General features: G+C 43.2%; 1 protein-coding gene across 1 annotated transcript in view; it reads right to left on the reverse strand.

The window, feature by feature from the left end:
* BRINP1 (BMP/retinoic acid inducible neural specific 1) overlaps positions 1–18,814 on the reverse strand; it is a 254,241-nt gene that overhangs the window by 95,264 nt on the left and 140,163 nt on the right. The gene's annotated exons all lie outside the window — the stretch shown is intronic.

Genomic DNA, 18,814 nt, shown 5'->3' on the forward strand with positions numbered 1-18,814 from the left:
GAGTACAGTGTATCACACTCATTCTTTTTAAATTAAGATAATGCATCTTAATTTACATAATTCTCAAACTACAATAAAATACATCATTTGGGCTAATTTATAACACAGATATTGAATATGTCATAATATGTGAATTCATTTTTTTATGTTTCCATTAGTACACTATAATTAAGGCAAAGTATAAGAAAAACAAAAGAATGAGTTTTCAAAATGCAGCTCAACAGGCACTAAATGAATTCCCTATTTGTAGGACAAAGAAGGTGAGCCAAGCATTGTAATGCACGCATAAGGAAGAAGAAAAGATTTTCAGTAGGTAATGACATCTTAAAGATGTGACAGAATTGGATTGATACATGTTTGTTCTATAAAATAATTGCTGCTATTCCATTGTATTACAATGACATTCTTTGATTTCATATCGTGCCTGCAGAGATTGATAACAATAGCAGATAGCGTCACAATTGTCTGAATTTATGGTCTGGCTTGTAGAACAATGGTAAAGTAGGGCAGCCCATGGTACTCCAAATTAACATAAAACTACAGTCATCAATGTCAGTGAACAATGGATGTCACATTGTCACCAGCTCTGACTAAAAAATTCCAACCTAAAATATCATAAAAAAGAAACCAGTCAGATACAAATCACCTGATCAACAACCAGAGTTCATTTACATATAACCATATGTCCACAGTTTTGGCTCTTGAAAAAGATGCACCTCGCTAATTTTTAATTCTTTGAGAAACAGCCATAAGACAGATTTAATTGTAACCAGGGAGTCTGCTAGATCAGTGATTCGCTCATAGCACCACTTGAAAATGATTTTAGGCCTGCATTCAAATCTCAGTAGATGCTATCACTGAATAATGGCCAAGGAGTGGGGTTTTAATCTGTTGTTGTTGTTATTATTATTATTAAGAAAACTTTGTTACATGTGACAATCAAAACTTATCAAACAGCAGCAGCAAAAAAAAAAAAAAAAATAGACAAAGAAATAATCAAAATTATCAATCCTTGAGTATCAACATCTATGTCCACAAGTATGGAAGAGAGGCAATAGAAAAGTGAGAGATGATGTCAAACAAATAATAATAAGAAACTCACCATATATAGAAAAGTGGCTAGATAGGTCACATTTCAAAATTATCCTAACTAACAGTAACACACAGATCTTATAACTCAGAAAGCTTCGATAATAAAGCAACATCATTTTTTTTGCATCTAGAAAAGATTTCAATTATTTAGATTTCGAAAAAAACATATATTTTGCTATTCAACTTACCATACATTTAGCAGGAAAACACAGAAAACCCCCCCCACCTTACCACCAGAGGTTTAATCTCTTGTTTGCAAACCTTCTTGGATATTTTTAGGGCACTTATTTGTTTAATTCTTTTAAAAGGCTTTATGCAAAAAAAAAAAAAAAAAAGACTTCAAAGCAGTTTACAGTAAAACAATGATATGTTGCTGGAGAAAGGCAAAGTGAAGCTAAGAGTGAGCAGGGTAGGTGAGTTTTCAGAGAGGACTTGAATTTGGTGTAAGAGGATTCTAAGCGAAGGTGGGTGGGTAGAGCATTCCATAGTCTGGGACCAACATAACTGAGAGCTGTTGTATGTGTGGATTCAAGTCTGATGATGGAGGGATGGAGAAGATAAAGTAGACGGTGTGTAGTGGATAAGGAGGCGGGAAGGGTAATCCTTGGCAGTCAGAAGGCGGGATTTGAACACTAAAATTACATAGAGGGACATAATCGAAAGTGGGTGCCCATCTCCATGGGCGGCCATCTCCATGGGCGGCAATGCGAAGGGGTGGGACAAACCGTATTTTTGAAAAAAGATGGGCACCCATCTTTTTTTCAATAATACGGGTTGTGCGGGGCAAATGCCTAGGATTTGGGCGTTTTTGAGTTGGGCGCTATCGGTTTTCAGCAATAATGGAAACCGAAGGCGCCCACTCAAAAATGAACAAATCCAAGGCATTGGGTCATGGGAGGGGCCAGGATTCGTAGTGCACTGGTCCCCCTCACATGCCAGGACACCAACTGGGCACCCTAGGGGGCACTTTTACAAATTAAAAAAAAAATTAAAATAGCTCCCAGGTGCATAGCTCCCTTACCTTGTGTGCTGAGCCCCCCAAATCCCCCCCAAATCCCCCCAAACCCACTGCCCACAAGTCTACACCATTACCATAGCCCTAAGGGGTGCAGGGGGGCACCTACATGTGGGTACAGTGGGTTTTGGGGGGTTTGGAGGGCTCAACATTAACCAGCACAAGTGGAACAAGTGGGGGGATGGGCCTGGGTCCGCCTGCCTGACGTCCACTGCACCCACTAACAACTGCTCCAGGGACCTGCATACTGCTGTGATGGAGCTGGGTATGACATTTGAGGTTGGCATACATGCTGTCAAAAAAAGTTTGTAAGGTTCTTTTTTTGTGGTGGGAGGGGGTTAGTGACCACTGGGGGAGTCAGGGGAGGTCATCCCCAATTCCCTCCGGTGGTCATCTGGCCAGTTGGGGCACTTTTTTGGGACTTGGGTCGTGAAAAAAAAGGGTCCAGCAAAAGCGACCCAAATTCTCGCTTCCGCCGCCCTTTTTTTTTTCGATTATCGGCCGGAGGCGCCCATCTCTCCTTGGCCGATAAACACACCCCAGTCCCGCCTTCACCACGCCTCCGACACACCCCCGACACGCCCCCGACAACTTTGTTCGTTCCCGCGATGGAGTGCAGTTGAAGACGCCCAATATTGGCTTTTGATTATACCGATTTGGGTGCCTTTGCGAGATGGGCACCCATCTCCCGATTTGGGTCGAAATATGGGCGCCCATCACTTTCGAAAATAAGGCCAATAGTAACATAGTAAATGATGTCATATAAAGATCTGAACGGTTCATCCAGTCTGCCCAACAAGATAAACTCATTTTACGTGGTATGTGATACTTTATATATATACCCAAGTTTGATTTGTCCTTGCCATTCTCAGGTTACAGACCAAAGAAGTCTGCTCAGCACTGATCTTGTACTAAAAGTTCTGAAGCTAACATCGAAGCCTCTTAAAATTTACACTCCAGCTCATCCATATCTATTCAGTTACAATAAGGGCGTAGACCGTAGAAGTCTGCCCAGCACTGGTTTTGCTTCCCAATTACTGGCTTTGCCGCGGAATCTCCCCTAAGATTCCATAGATATATTCCTTCTAAACAGAATTCCTTTGTGTTTATCCCACGCATGTTTGAATTCCATTACTGTTTTCATCTCCACCACCTCTCGTGGAAGGGCACACCACGTATCTACCACCCTTTCAGTGAAAAAATACTTCCTGACATTACTCCTGAGTCTGTCCCAGGAGTTTAAACTGAATATGTGCTGAAAGAGGTAGCCAATGTTCTTGGTAGAGCACGGGAGTAGATGGCTGGTGAAATCTTTGGATGATAAATGAGTCAAAGTTTGATGCCTAAAAGGCCAATCCTATAACTTGGTAGCTATACTTATGGACATTTGAGGCACCAAATTTGGTAATTATGTGTGTAAGCTCACTAGACATGATTCTGTAAGGTTGTGCCTATGTGCTAAAATATGTAACAGCAAGGGAGCATATATGTGGGCAGAGCATGGGAAGTCTATGGGCATGTCTCCAACTTATGTGCATAATTTAGAGAGCACTATAAGTTATATGGTTTTCATGGTGCACTTAGGCATGTCCATTTACTCCTGCCATTGACCTGGTGTAAATGATCCCTCCTTAATTATGGCACACCAATTTGAGGTTATGCTGGTATTCTATAACATCATCTTGGTGAACAGATGCCATTATAGAATTGGTGCTCAGTGCATAGCATCAGTGCACCTAAATTGAGGCACCAAGTAAATACAACTGCCCCCTAAGTGTTTGCCAACTGACTGGTGGGAAAAAGACTAGAAGCCATTGCAGAATGGCCAGTAAGGTCTGCCAGTTTCTAGCTGATGAAAGCCTTCAGACAGTGCTGATGAAATGCCCTAGATATGAGAAATCTTTAAGAAAGAAAAGTATCTCGGCATGAAGGAATTGATGGTTGGAGGAGCTGCAAGTGCTATTTTCACATCTAGCGTTCATTTCCTTTCGCAGATGCACCAAGCTCCCAGCAGGAAAGAGAATTGGAGGGTAGAGGAGAGAATGCTAATAAACTTTTGCTACATTATTAATTTTACTTTCTTGCTTATTAAATTGATTTTGTGCTCAACATTTTTTTCTCTTCTGGGGTCATGATCTAAAAATAACCCTTCCCCTGCGTTATTACTGTATTAAAATACATAGATGACTTTAATTTGCTTGGCTAAAAGAATAAAAAAAAATCACAGGAGCAGTTAAAGGTAAGAAGAGAGATAGACAAAGAGGAAGGAGTGATAAAGAAAATGAAGGAATTTTGCACTTCAACATCATAATAAATATGGATATGAAAACCAAAAGCTTCAGTTTCTTTTTATGACTGGTCCACCATGTCCTTGTGAAGAACAATTTTCAATCATTCAACTTGACCAATACAAATTTATTTATTTATTGGGATTTATTAACTGCCTTTGTGAAGAGATTCACCCAAGGTGGTGCAGAGTAATCTGAAAATGGCCCTCACTCAACCCAGTTAAAACAAAGAGCAGGCTTTCATAGCAAGATTTGAGGTGAAGCATTTCTCAGGTGTGCTTTGAGTATGATTTGAAAATAACATGTACAGATTGTACTTTCAAATCTACTTAAACTCTTCTCTATAGTAATTATCAGGGCTTTTTTTGAGGGGGTACTTGGGAGTACTGAGTACCGGCACCTTTTTCATTATCTGCTAAAATTGACCCATGTTCCCCAAGTTTTAATGAAAGAGCTCAGGCCCTACACATAGGGTGACCATACGTCCAGATTTACCCGGACATGTCCTCTTTTTGAGGACATGTGCGGGCGTCCGGATGGGTTTTGCCAGTCCGCCTGTTGGTCCGGATTTCGGGCGGGCGGTGGGCCTATCCTAGCCTCCCCTTCCCTTACTTACTTACTAATCTACTGCCCTGGTAGTCTAGTGACTTATTCGGGGCAGGAAAGAGCCCCCTCTTTCCTGCCCGGAGTGCTGCCCTTGCCCTGCATCCTGTTGCCGTGATGGTCTCGGGATTCAAAATGGCTGCTGAGAGTTGAAGCGGCCTCGCGAGACTTCAACTCTCAGCGGCCATTTTGAACCCCAAGACCGTCACAACAACAGGATGCAGGGCAAGGACAGAGCTCCGGGCAGGAAAGAGGGGGTTCTTTCCTGCCCCGAAGAGGTCACTAGAAAACCAGGGCAGTAGATAGTAAGTAAGGGGAGGGGAGGGGAGGTGACCCAGGGAAGGGGAGGTGACAGGGGGGCAGGGGAGGGGAATATGTGACCCGGGGGGAGGGGAATATGTGACAGGGGGCAGGGTGAGGATGCAAAAGGGGCGGGGCAGGGGGGGCTGGACATGTGTCCTCTTTTTGAGAGGACAAAATATGGTAAGCCTACCTATACACCAATTCTGCCTTGTCATAGATTCTGTGACTGGTTGCAGGGGGCCTGGCTATTGTGTGTTGGGTCCCTACGTGATCACTCAGTCCTAGAAGGGTGGCCTAGCATTTGAGTACCGGCACCTTTTATGCTAGAAAAACTGCACTGGTAATTATAGTCACAGAAAAAGTGAGTCAAAGGTCTCTGTACCTGTTAACAGTTTTCAAAAGGAAAGCAAATGCATAATTCTCAATAGACTTCTCACATGAAAACTACCCCCAATATGTCTTGGCTTTTCAGAAACGTTGGACAGTTAGCAGGTAGCAACTGCTAGAAGTGGAGAGAGGAGGAGATCAATATTAAATTACAGACTCTAAGGGGTCCTTCAACAAAGCGGTGGTCAGCCCATTGCGGGCTTATGACTCACTAAAATGAAAATACTGCTGGGCTACCCGCAGCACATGCCCTATAATGTTCATGCAGCAAGTTCTTCACTTGCTGCACACGCATTTCTTTTTTTTTTTAAACCCTGCCTTTTACCCACTGCGATAAAAGGGGGCCTCAGCATGCATCAAAAACATGTGCCAACACGAGCACAGGCCACCTTTTGCCGCAGCTTTGTAAAAGAGGCCTTAAGGCAGTCATTTAACAGTACACCCTAATGTAATTAATGTGCATTATTGACTGCAGGGCCCATTTTATGCAATGGACCCTAACAGGCTTATTTTCGAAAGAGAAGGGCGCCCATCTTTCGACACAAATCGGGAGATGGGCATCCTTCTCATAGGGTCACCCAAATCGGCATAATCGAAAGCCAATTTTGGGCGTCCAGGATGAGCACTTGGCCAACTTTACTTGGTGCATTTTCTTTTACGACCAAGCCTCAAAAAGGTGCCCGAACTGACCCGATGACCACCGGAGGGAATCAGGGATGACCTCCCCTGACTTCCCCAGTGGTGACTAACCCCCTCCCACCCTGAAAAAAACAACTTTAAAAACTTTTTTTGCCAGCCTCAAATATCATACTCAGGTCCATCGCAGCAGTATGCAGGTCCCTGTAGGGTGTGGTGTGGTGTGTGTGTGTGTGTCAGAGGAGGCATAGTGAAGGCATGGACGTCCTTCTTTCAAACATTTTGGACGTCTTGAACTGCCCCCCCCCCCCACAGGGACGGCCAAATTTCTAGGGAGCGGAGTGGCCTAGTGGTTAGAGCACTGGTCTTGCAATCCAGAAGTGGCCAGTTCAAATTCCACTGCTGCTACTTGTGATCCAAAATCCAAATAAATAAATAAAGGGGGTGTCAGAGGCATAGCAAAGGCATGGATGTCCTTCTCCCAGAAACATCCACATTTTGGACATCCTCAACTGCCCATCGCAGGGACAGAGGCATAGCGAAGGTGTCTAACACCTGGACGTCCTTCACCCATACTAAAAAAAAAAAAGACATCCGTGACGAGCACCTGGACTTTTCTTTTTTTTAAGGTTGTAGACAGCTATTATACACGCAGTTTGTCTGCGTGTATGAAGCCGTCTTTGGCATGCTCAGAGCAGCCACGCATAACGCGTGGCTGCTCTGCACTGGCTTCCCCTCCTTAGGAAGGAAATTGTGTGCAAATGAGCTAACAGTGAGCAGCTCATTTGCATGCAATTTCCTTAATGCATGCCCGTTCCTTTCTGAATCGCTAAGGGATCGGTAATGGAAGGGCTTTTTCTGTTCAGTTAGTGCATCAGTTAGTCCACTGCAGTGCCCCCTAGGGTGCCTGCTTGGTGTCCTGGCATGTCAGGGGGACAAATGCACTACGAATGCTGGCTCCTCCCATGACCAAATGAGTTGGATTTGGTCGTTTTTGAGATGGGCGTCCTCGGTTTCCATTATGGCCGAAAACCGGGGACGACCATCTCTAAGGTTGATCATCTCAACATTTATGTCGACCACCATCTCTAAGGTCGACCTAAATGTTGAGATTTGGGTGTCCCCGACCGTATTACCGAAATAAAAGATGGACGCCCATCTTGTTTCGATAATAAAGGTTTCCCCACCCTTTTGTGGGGACGTCCTGCAAGGACGGCCTCAGGAAAACTTGGGCGCCCCGTTTGATTATGCCCTCCACGGGGTCCGTTTACTAAGCTGCAGTAAAAGGGGCTCTGTGCTAGCAGTGGGGGCTATTTTGCCACGCACTGCAGCCCTTTTCATCACAGTGGGTAAAAAAGGCTGAAAATAGCCATGGCCATGCAGTAAGATTACCGCCAGGTTAGTGCCAAACTAAAAAACACAGACCTATTTTCCCCAGTGCAGGAAATGGCATGCACTGGGTCTGGAATTACCACTGGTGCCCACATTGGGCTGGCGTTAGCTCCAGATTAGTGTGTGGTAAGCCTGCGGTGGGCTTACCACCGCTTTGTAAAAGGGCCCCTGAGTAAATAACCTCTGTTAATGGCTTTAAAGCATGCTTTTTGTAATTGAACCCCTAAATAAAGATCTTGTGCTGGCACCCATTGTCCTGTGGCCCTGCAGTATGGGTACAATGATCTCTGTTTTAGAAGCCCTGTTTATGATAAAGGCGTGTATAAACTGGCATTTGCATGTGTATATCATACACACATCTAAATTCCTACTTTAGGGTGCATATGTCCAAATTTGCCATAGGTGTATATGACAAGGGGGCATAGTTTGGGTGGGACTAGAGTGAGATCAAAAGATATATGTGTACTCTCCATTTTAGAAGAGGAAAGCACACCTGTGCTGAAAGAGATCAATGTTGGAAATTATAGCTATTCCCCAGAACATTTAGATTTCAAAAAACTGTGGAGCCCTTTTACAGAATTTGAGCCAGAATCTGTCTAACTGAACATAATGAAAAGCTGTTTGACACCTTGATTACTATTGGACAATATATGATTCTTGCAAACTGGAAAAATGCCTCAATACTTAACGAACATTTTTGGTGGCAATCAGTATTACTATACCACAAACTTGAAATAGCCTCAGCCTGTCTCACTGGAACAATCAACAAAAAAGCATTGATATGGCCCCCCTTAAAGGACTATATTGAATCACTTTGAAAACAATTTAAAATAATTATAACTCTACTATGTGTAATGTTGTAGATCACTTCTCTATTTTGCATATTTGAAATAAGCTTTATTATATTGCTTTTTGTATTTTATTTTATTGTACATTATATGAAAAATTTAATAAAATTTTGGGGGAAAATAAAATATTAGATATGTGCATTTTTTCTGCACATTTGGATCTTTTCATTTTAGGAATGAAAAAGTGCAGGCAAAATCAATTTAACATGTTTAAAACTATGAGTTAACATGCATAAAGCCAATTTCCATGCATACTTTTAAGTGTGAAATGAAATGAAAAATAATTGAAAATCAGCCAAAATGACTGAAAACAAATAAAATCGTGTTTAACATGCTCATTCCTTCTCATTGCCTTCTTTCCCTCCTTTCACCTTTTATTCATCAATACTCCTCATCTTTCTACCATATCTAATTCCTTACGGTACTCATAGATTTCTGTTTACTTATCCTCCTAATGATCTTCATTTTTCCTTTGCATTTCTTCTTCTCTTTCCTGATTCTCTTACAGGTTTTTATTTTTTAGGAAGATTTTGCACAAGTGAGATCACCTATTGGCACTTTTCCCGCTAAGCTGAGCGGGTGTCCTCCAACTGCATTGCTACCAGTAGGGGGTGGTGCTTCAATATTGTGTTTTCAATCTCTAGGAACAGGCAGGTTCTCTGGAGTCTGCAGAACTAGCCTGTCTCTCACTATTGAAAACGTGATAGTGAAACTTCACCATTCACTGGTAGGACTGTAGACAGAGGACTCCTGCTCAGCTTAGAGGACACAGTGCCTAGTGGGGAGTTTTTGCCCAATTGTCTGCTTATCTATATGAATATGTGTTCATCCATCACCATCACCATCACCATCACCATGAACTTTTATTGAAATGGCCACACGTTATCAAGGAGAAAGGTCCCAGAAGGTTGTTATACCTTGCCACTTATTGTGCTGCATTTTTTGTAATCTCCTAACATTGTATAATTTTTCTGTTATATGTATGTTCTACTGTGCTGCTTTAATGTGCATATTACTGATACAGTATCATATTATCGCTACTATAAGAATTTGGGGGAAGTTATCAAGCTGCATTAGGGCTTTGTCTTGTTACTTGTCCCGTAATGTGATTTAAAAGATACTAATGCAACTTGACATGTTTTACTGTGGTGATATTTTGGTCACCACAGGTTAAATAATAACAAAACATAACTTGCAGTGTGTTCTGGGTTTAGAATGACTGTAAATTTTACCATGTCGGAAGTATTGGGCTCCAAAGCTGCAGCTCGATGCTCTTGGGCTGGAGACTGAGAGCTGGTTCCATCCCACCTCCCAATCATATCTCCATCCCTGCCCCTGAAACAAGCCCCCACTCAATTACCATGTCCCTAACCCCAAAAAGCCAGTCCCTTACCCCTCAAAAGGCCTTAAAATATGATTCCCTAGCAGTCCAATGGTGATCATGCAGAAGCTATCTCCAGTTGTTCCTGCCCTGGCTGGCGCCACATCCAACATGGCACCCCCTAGTGGTAGTCTTGACTACTACTGTTAGGGGGTCATGTTCCCATATAAGGTGGCTTGCAAGCAACATTATTCTTATACCATGGGATTCAACAACCTGTGGGACTGTTAACCTGCAGGTTTCCAAATCCCATGGTAAATCAAGGTGCAGTAAAAGCTTGATGATTAAGCCCTTAATTTGCCTATCTCTATATTTTCCTCGTTGTTCTGTGTATTACACTGACATTTGGCCATTCTACTATTGTTATGCTATTACTACAATACAAGATGTATAAGTCAAGTTACACCTGTTGTACATCACCTTGGGTGAATCTGTTCATAAAGGCAATTCACAAATATATATAAATACATATGGAGACAGTAGGTTGAGCAGGAGGAGTCTCTTCCATATCTCTACTGATATTCCTGCTGAATATGTCGGATCATGGTCAGAAACTGGAAGGAACAATAGCTATCCACGTCTTTGCCGTCAGTGCTGTCCACACTCCCCAGCCCTTCATTCAATGGATTTTTACAGTTAGGGAGAGGGAAGGGAGCACACCACTGTGCACTGCTATTAGCAGGCAGGCACTTTACAACTTATTAAGTAATGTACGTATTGTGAAACCAGGAAAGGAACAAGTTGACCTATTCACTGCCTTCTCTCCTTCTGCTTATTAAAACTGGAGTGAAGAATTCACAGTCCTGGTGTAGCAGTACTAAAATATATTTATTGAGAATTAACTAGAAATGGGCCAGAAATGATAAACTGCAAGCTTGACCCTAAACTTCTTATAATCTCAGATCATGTATTCTAAGGATTTAGCTATTGTACTTCAGTTTAATAAGATCATTTTAATCTTTTTTTTTTTTTTTCTTCTTTGTTTGTTGTTGTTTCATGATGCACTGATCTCTGCCTGATGAAAAATGGATAGGTTTGTACTGATGATGCCAAATGCTTATTTGTTTGTTTGTCTCTAGGAAGAGTCTCTCTTGCTTTTCAAGGATTTGATGTTGGAAACAGAAAGACCCCTGCATAGAATAATTATAGAATAATTATAACAAAAAAGGACATAGTTATCAACGTGGGCTCTGTTAAGTTGTGTTATTTCATTGCTCATCCCAGTTATTTGTAGCTAGGTCTCTGCATAAAATGGTACCTGTGTTAGAACAGCTTGAGTTGGGGGAAGTTATCAAAGTAGGCTACTGTTATTTTACTGTTAGCTCCCATTATTACGGAGAACGTGGTGAAGGCGGTTAGCTTAGCAGAGTTTAAAAAGGGGTTAGACGGTTTCCTAAAGGACAAGTCCATAAACCACTACTAAATGAACTTGGGAAAAATCCACAATTCCAGGAATAACATGTATAGAATGTTTGTACATTTGGGAAGCTTGCCAGGTGCCCTTGGACTGGATTGGCCGCTGTGGTGGACAGGATGCTGGGCTCGATGGACCCTTGGTCTTTCCCAGTGTGGCATTATTTATGTATTAACTAGGGGCCCTATTACTAAGGTGTGGTGAAATCCTGGTTTAGCGAGTTCTAATGTGAGACTTTCTCAGGCACTAAGCCCAGATTTACCAGGACATTAAAGTCAGGCATTTTTTTCTTTGTGGGTCATGTGCTAATGTTCTCTATTGGGGAGGTGCTAAGTGCTCCCATATTAACCTCATAGAGTGCACACTAATGCAAAATATGTTAGTTGGTGTCACACCCCTCAGCAGTTCTCTGTCATCTCCAGCTGCATTCTATGCCAAGAGAGATGTGTTTGCTTCCTGGAAACCCAGCACTTTATAGCTCTGCGAGAAGGCACTGGCTGATGTCATCACTTCCTGTCTGATAGTATTTAAAGAAGTTTCTGAATCCCAGCCAGTGCCTTTGCAACAAGTCCCCCAAAGTGTTTTAATGTGTGTTACAGCCTTGCTCCTGTCAGTTCCCTGTTCCTGCCTATGGCTTGTTCTAGTTCTGTTCCTGCTTCGTGTTCCAGCCTTGTTCTTGCCCTGCTTTGTGCCTTGATCCAGCCCTATCTTCCAGTTCCAGCCCTGATCTCAAGCTCCAGCCCAGTCTTCTAGCTCCAGTTCTGTCTATCAGCTCCAGCCCTGTCTTTAAGCTCCAGTCCATTTTTCAAGCTTCAGCCTGGTCTTCAGTCCACCCTTGCCTGGGTATCTTGCCCGCCGCCAGTTGGGGCCTAGCCAGTCCTCGGGTTGGCTAGGTAGCATCAACTTGGCTGATCCTGAGTTGTGATAGATTGCAAAGGCCATGAGCTTGAGTGAGTCACCTGCTTTGCAGCTGCTCCAGCAACTTTCTGACTCTGTTCAGGACTTGACCACTCACATGGACCAGCTCAGCATCTTCATCACCTCACCCAGGAAGTCCAACAGCAACAGACTCAACCACCAGATTACAGAAACTCTTCAGGAACCCTCTGGGTCCAAACCCGCATCCATGATCTGCTCCAGTGGTACTACCTCCAGCTTATCTGGTGTCTCAGGCTGAGCTCTTGGCACAACCATTCTTTGATGGGAACCCCAAGGCATGTCAATGCTTTATTAACCAGTGTTTGATGAACTTTGAATTATAGCCCTCTAGCATTTCTTCAGATTGAGTCAAGATTACCTTTATTGTCTCTCTTCTTTCTGTGCAACACTGGCTTGGGCCTCTCCCCTGTGGGAGAAGAATGACCCGCTTATGTCCAAATTGGCTGCCTTCCTCAAACTCTTCTGGCAGGTATCTTATGAGCTCGGGCATCTTTCCTCAGTAGCTTTCAAGCTCCTGCACCTACATCAAGGGGCCATAACTGTGGGCCAGCATGCCGTTCAATTCCAGACCCCAGTTTCTGAACTGCAATGGAATCAGGAGTCCCAGGTGCCATCTTCCGGCAGGGCTTGGCGGGTAATATTAAGGATGAACTGGCAGGATGGAATCTTCCCACAAGTTTGGATGACCTGGTTTCCCTATGCATCAAGATGGACATCTGTTTTCAAGAGGGGGCTAAGGAAAATGGAGGTAAATGCCACTGTATGCAGTCAATGTCCCAGTTTCAGGATTCCCCAGACTTGCTGATGCCAGCTTCTCCTGCCACCCTGAAGGAAGAAGCCTTTATGCAAGTAGGACATTCTCGACTATCAGTGTAGGATAAAAGGTATTGGAGAGTGACAAACCTCTGTCTATTCTGTACGGACCTGGGACATTATGCTAAGCGATATCCCAGGAAACAGGGAGACCTTCCAGACCTATGAGTTATGGGGCAGATAACCCTAGATCTTTCCTGAGCTGTTCTGTCCTCCCTTTGAACTCTCCCTGTCACCCTTCTATGGAACAATAAACAGATTGTAGTTCATCTCTCTTTGATTCCAGTACAGCTGGGAACTTTGTGGACATATGGCTGATATGCCAGTATGACATTCTGTGAATCCCCTTGGAGAACCCCTATGCATTTCCTTGGTCTATGGATACCCAATGCCAGTGCAATACAGTTTTATATACTCCCCAGATCTATCCATCAGATCATTTTGGGGCTTCCCTGGATGCAGAAACATGAACCTCATATTGACTGGCACTCTGGAGTCATTCTAGCCTGGGGATCAACCTGTTCTCAATCTTACTTAATGTATATAAAACCTCACCCCAGGCCATCTTGGAATTCTGACCCAACCTGGACCCTGCAAAGATTTTTGCTGTCTCTCAGATCATTGGACCCCCGGAGAGAACTCCAGACACCAAATGGTCAAGGAAGTGAACCTTGCACAGCACATGCAACTTCAAGACTACAGGATACTCAGGATATTCTAGATGTCAGAAGGAGGATAATAAGTGGAAACTTACTTTCAGTGCTCGTGCCCCTGCATTTATAAGACACTGTCAACATCTTTAATCCCTCGAACCTGATCCCACGGGTCCAGGGAGTAAGATTCTGGGAGGGGGTATTGCCATGCCCCTCACCTGTTTTCTGTGGTCTCCAGCAGCACTGTATGCCAAGAAGGATTTGTTTACTTCCTGGAAACCCAGCTGATGTCATCACTTCCTGTCTGATAGTACTTAAGGAGGTTCCTGACTCCCTGACAGTGCCTTTGCAACAGGTCTCCTAGAATGTTCTAGTATGTGTTGCAGCCTTGTGCCTGTTTGTTCCCTGTTCCTGCCTATGTCTGGTTCTAGTCCTGTTCCTGTTCCATGTTCCAGCCTTGTTCTTGTCCTGCTTCCTGCCTTGCTGTAGCCCTGTCTTCCAGTTCCAACCCTGACCTCAAACTCCAGCCAAGTCTTCTAGCTCCAGCCCTGACTTCAAGCTCCAGTTCTGTCTTAAAGCTCCAGTTCTATCTACCAGCTCTAGCTTAGTCTTCAGTCCAGCCTTGCCCAGAAGTCTCACCCACTACCAGTTGGGGCCTAGCTAGCCCTTGGGTTAGATAGGTAGTGTCAACTCATCTGCGGCCCAAATGCTCACCCTGAGTTATGACAGCTGGATAATATGGAAATGCCTAATCTCTGTCCATGACATGCCCCCTGTAAAAAAATATTTTAAGAAAATAGTTAATGTGTGTGTAATCTCCATTTAAAATGGGTATTAGTAAGTGATAGAATGTAGAACTCTCCAGAGTTACTGAAGGGAGGGTTCTGGAGTTGTGGATGGTAAAAGATCCATCACAAGGGGGTGGGTTCCTGGGTAAGTTGCAGAGAGAAATGTTTCTGGTTGTTGAGTGACAATGTGGGAGGAGTTAGAGTTAACAAATAATGTTGATGGGGAGTGTACGAGGTGTTTGGTTGTCTCTACCCCTGCCAGGATCCATAAGGAGAGGGAGTGTCCAGGAAAGGCCAGAATAACCTAAGCCTGATCTAAATGGGAGTTTTTGCCAGCCAAAGGTAGTAACTGGGAGAGTAGAGTGTTCTGGGTAGGTAAAGGGGAACCCAGCCTATCAGCAGGAACAGGGAAGAGCCTGTTCGAGGTCAGAGGGTGCAGCTCAGGGAAGTGCATCTCTGGAAAAAGGAGAGACAGGAAGGTCTGATCCTGTAGGAGTTTGCTTGTGACAGCCAATGTTACAAGCACAGCCTTGGATTATGCAACACGAAGGGCTGGGTATGGACAGGAGGAGCTGTAAATATGTACATACTGTAAGAATATAAATTGAGTTTAAGAAGATACACCATAGCCCTAGGATTGCTCAGGATGTATAGTTCGGAGAGGATTTACAGTAAAGTTGGTTATTTTTGTATAACTGTCTGGACTAGAGTCTTTTCTTTGAGTGAAAATCTTGTTATATTATGTTATGTAATGTTATGTTATGTTATGTTATACGAGACTTATATTCCACAGACACCACATTTTGGTTCGCTGTGGATCACAAAAAAAAGAACCTGGAAACAAATAATCCAGGAAATACATTGTAAAACTAATTATAGGTAATAATTAATAATAATAATAATAATAATAATAATAATAATAACAGTTTAATTATTGGACATTAACTATTTAGAAAATAAACAAGTTTTCACAACCTTACAAAACATCATACAGAGCCCTGTTTACTAAGGCACGCTAGCGTTTTTAGCGCATGCTAAAATTTAGTGTGCGCTAATGCTAGAGGCACCCATATATTCCTATGGTGTCTCTAGCATTAGTGCGTGCTAATTTTCAATCCGGCTTAGTAAACAAGGCACATAATTAGTAAAAATATGAGTCTCAGATGGTAAAGAATTCCATACCAAAGCAATTCAGTAGTGAAGGAAAGTCAAATTGTATTTTCAACTAATCTGGCCCACTGAAGGAAAACGTAACAACATTCAATCCTTAGTCACAATTTATAATACTGTTCCTACATTTCCTTGTTTTTACTGTATTCTTTACCATGTAAGATGCTTTCTTTTACTATGTAAGCCGCACTGGACCTGCTGTATGTGGGGAAAGAGCGGGGTACAAATGTAATAAATAAATAAATAGTCTGTCTTATCATGTTATTATGTAAAAAAAATGAGCAAAGTACCCAAGTATGATAGAGCCATCCCATTTATATTCTTGAAAATGAGCACAACTTGAATTCAGCTTTAGCAATAATAAGCAGTCAATGCATAAATACATAAGTACATAAGTATTGCCACACTGGGACAGACCAAAGGTTCATGAAGCCCAGTATTCTGTTTCTAACATTGGCCAATTTCCTTAATAATAGATTTGATGATTCAAATCTACTGACCGAATAGATCAATCTCGCACCTGTATTTTGAATAAGCTGTACCCGCTTTATCAAAGCCTTAGAGCAGTCAATATAAATCACATTACAGTAATCAAGTCTGGACAAAATAATCGCTTGGCCAGTAGTCTAAACTTAGTAGTATCAAAATAGCAGCGCACAGTCCTTAGCTTTCATGGCATATAGAAAGATTTACCTATTAATGATTTCACATGGGTATTAAAAGCTAAAAGACATTTGCTACAAGACTGGTAAAAAGATCAGAGATTAAGAGTAATAAAGCCCCCATCTCAAAACCCTATTGCCTTCCAGATTTTTATCCGATCCTGGCCTGCGCTCAGCTCAGTCAGTACAAACCAAGGGAGGCTCTTGGTTTGGATTTTGATTGTGGTCCTGGGCTCAGGTGCTGACCCGCGAAGAGCTAACTGGTTCCCAGACAGTGTGTGTGGTGAAACCAGGGTTAAATGTGCTTAGCATGTGCAAACAGTCAAAATACTGCAAAACGCTTTAACGTGTTCTGCAGTAGCCTTCTTTTCTCACTCTGAACATGCACTAGCGCTTAATGCACTTTAGTAAAAGGGTTCCGAAGTCTTATTGCATAAAATGGGACTTCTTATAGAATAGTATCAGTTTGGAGGAAGTTATCAGCATCGTTTACTGTTAAAACAGGTTATTTTATTGTTAATCTAGGTTATTAGTGACTAGGTCTCTGCAAAAAATGAGACCTGTGCTAAAATAACCCATCTTAATGGTAGTCCACGCCACGTTATTTTACCACTAGTTTATGCTATTTTAGCACAGGTCCCATTTTATTCATTCAGACTTGGTTATTAATGTCTGGAGCTAACACTAAAGTAGCATGTCTTAATGGTGGCCCATGTTGATAACTTCCCACCTCTCCCCTTAGTGATAGAATAACACATTTTTGGGGTGTAGTTATCAACTTGAGCTACCATTAAGATATGTCATTTTACCACTAACTTGTGCTATTTTAGCACAGGACCCATTTTATGCCATGAGACCTAATTAATTTGAGCTAACAGTAAATTAACATGTCTTAACTGTAGCCCATGTTGATAACTTCTTCCCACAATCAAACATAAAACACAGAAACTTACAACACTCACGTTTCATAAAGAGTGCGTACGCTTTCTTGATAGTGCACTCATACACACACTGCTCACACATAAGTGGTGATTTGCATGTGCACAGACTATTGGGAAAGTGTATGCATTCTTTTAGAAGGAGTGCATACTCTTTGCAAACAGTGAACTCCCTTTTGAAAGAGAACATGCTCTTATATCATTTCTAATGAATGTACATCCCCATAGGCGCCGACTCCATGGGTGCTGTGGGTGCTCGAGCACCCCCAATATTTCACCCACCGGAAGTTTCCTTCGCCAGCCCAGAATTTTAAAAGTCCCTCCCTCCCTCCGAGTTCCAGGGTCCTCCCTCCCTCCCAGTTCCAGGGTCCCCCCTCCATCCAAATTTTAAAAGTAATCTTACCTTGTCGGGGTTATGCCGGCAGCAGCAGTGAAAAGCATGCAGGCTTGGCGCTTGAGCCCTTCCCTTCTCTCAGCTCTGGTCCCGCCCTTGCGGAAACAGGAAATGAGGGTGGACCAGAGCTGAGAGAAGGGAAGGGCTGAAGCGCCGAGCCTGCACACTTTTCACTGCTGCTGCCGGCGTAACCCCGACAAGGTAAGATTACTTTTAAAATTTGGATGGAGGGGGGACTCTGGAACTGGGATGGAGGGAGGGAGGACCCTGGAACTCAGAAGGGGAGGGAGGACCCTGGAACTGGGAGGGAGGTAGGGAAAGGACCCTGGAACTCGCAGGGAGGACCCTGGAACTCAGAGGAAGGAGGGGGGAGGACCCTGGAACTCGGAGGGGGAACCCCGGAACTCAGAGGGAGGAGGGGGAGGACCCCAGGACTCAGAGGGAGGAGGGGGAAGACCCTGGAAGTCGGATGGAGGGGAAGGACCCCGGAAATCGGAGGGGGGAGGACCCCGGAAGTCGGAGGGAGGGGGAGAGACCCTGGAAGTCGGAGGGAGGGGGAGATACCCTGGAAGTCGGAGGGAGGGGGGCCCTGGAACAGGAAGGAAGGAAGGGGGCTTGGAACTCGGAGGGGAGGGGGAGGGGAGAGGGAGGGGGAAATGCATCACCTGTAAAAAAAAAAAAAAGTTCAGCACCCCGAATCATTTTGAAAAGTTGGCTCCTATGCACATCCCTAATATTTAAGTCCTAAATTAAATCCAACATCATCTTTGGGAATGCCCACTCAAAATACATTTAAAAGTATGCTTAAGGTCACAAATGACACATACGAAGATCCTGGGCATTATGCTAGGAACTGTTTTTTATGTATGGAAAATCTTTCCAAAATATCTCCTGTGCTAAACTAAAACTAGGGTAGTTTCTCTATAAAGAAAGCATACTTATAAATACATAATTACTCGCACTTCAAGACACACTACTATAGTTATATATATACAACCCATCTATGCCAACACACATGTGGATTATGGTAGACAATTTCCATATACCTAGATGTCATTTGCAAGGAATCTGCAATGTTTGTGATTTCTAGTATATCAT

Source organism: Microcaecilia unicolor, chromosome 6, assembly GCF_901765095.1.
Source record: "Microcaecilia unicolor chromosome 6, aMicUni1.1, whole genome shotgun sequence".
NCBI lineage: Eukaryota > Metazoa > Chordata > Amphibia > Gymnophiona > Siphonopidae > Microcaecilia > Microcaecilia unicolor.